The sequence below is a fragment of the Orycteropus afer genome, unplaced genomic scaffold (genome assembly GCF_000298275.1).
Source record: "Orycteropus afer afer isolate SDZICR_OR568_19922 unplaced genomic scaffold, OryAfe1.0 scaffold00292, whole genome shotgun sequence".
NCBI lineage: Eukaryota > Metazoa > Chordata > Mammalia > Tubulidentata > Orycteropodidae > Orycteropus > Orycteropus afer.
In genome coordinates this window covers 3,360,304-3,361,377 of record NW_006921879.1, presented here as the reverse complement: position 1 = coordinate 3,361,377, position 1,074 = coordinate 3,360,304, and positions in this window count along the sequence as shown.

Below are 1,074 nucleotides of genomic sequence, written 5' to 3'. Positions count from 1 at the left end.
CACTGCAGAAGTAGATTGCCCAACCTTCCTTCCAAGGAGTGGCTGGTGGGTTTGAACCGCCACCCTTCTGGTTAGCAGTCAAGTGCCTTAGGCCCTATGCCATCAGAGCTCCTGGGCATTACCCTAGTCCTTCTGAATTAGAATTTGTAGTCTAACAAGAACCCCAGGTGACGATTTTTTTTTTTTTTTTTTTAGGACAAATTCCATAATTGGAATGACTAGGTCAGAGAGGTTTAAAAATTTTAAGGCCTCTGATTTGCCAAATTGACATCGACTAATTGAAAGGCAGCTTGGAATAGAGCAGTGGTTTTCAGGTGGTGGCTAGGTAGGGATCATTGTATCATAATCACCTGGCAAAAATTTTCAAGCTACCCATGTCAGTTTCTACTAACTCCTTCTTATGATGGAGAATCACTGATAAGGAAGGAAAAGTATAGGCTTTGAGAAAGTGTTGTGCTGGTAAATTGAAAACAGTTTCTGAAAAAAAAAAAAAAAGGCCTTGAGTTATACTCCTACCATGTTGTTGTCATGTGCCGTCAAGTCGGACCCGACTCATAGCGACCCCTCCTTGGGTTTCCGAGACAGTATCACTATGGAAGTAGATTGCCCCATCTTCCTTCTGAGGAATGGCTGGTGGGTTTGAACCGCAAGCCTTCTGGTTAGCAGTCAAGTGCCTTAGGCACTATGCTACCAGAGCTCCTACCATAGCTGAGTTTAAGCCACCAATGTAATTAAGCAGAGTTGGAAAGATATGTGTACAACTGGCTCTTAAAGTTGATAGGAGCTGGTTCCAGCACATCACTGATATACTTCCAATGCCTGGTATGGCACATGACCATGTCTCTTACCTACCTATATGGATGGGTGGATTTATTCATTCCTTTTCATCCCATTCTGAACTCTCATTTCCCTGTCCCATGGGTAGTCACTCTAATTAAATTTGCATGTATTCATGTAAAATACAAAATACATAGTTTTTATGTATAGATTTTATTTTATTATACTATATTGTAATTATTCTATAGTTCTTGCTCTTTCTCTTACTGTTTTACCCTAGGTCCCCGCCCCCCCCCC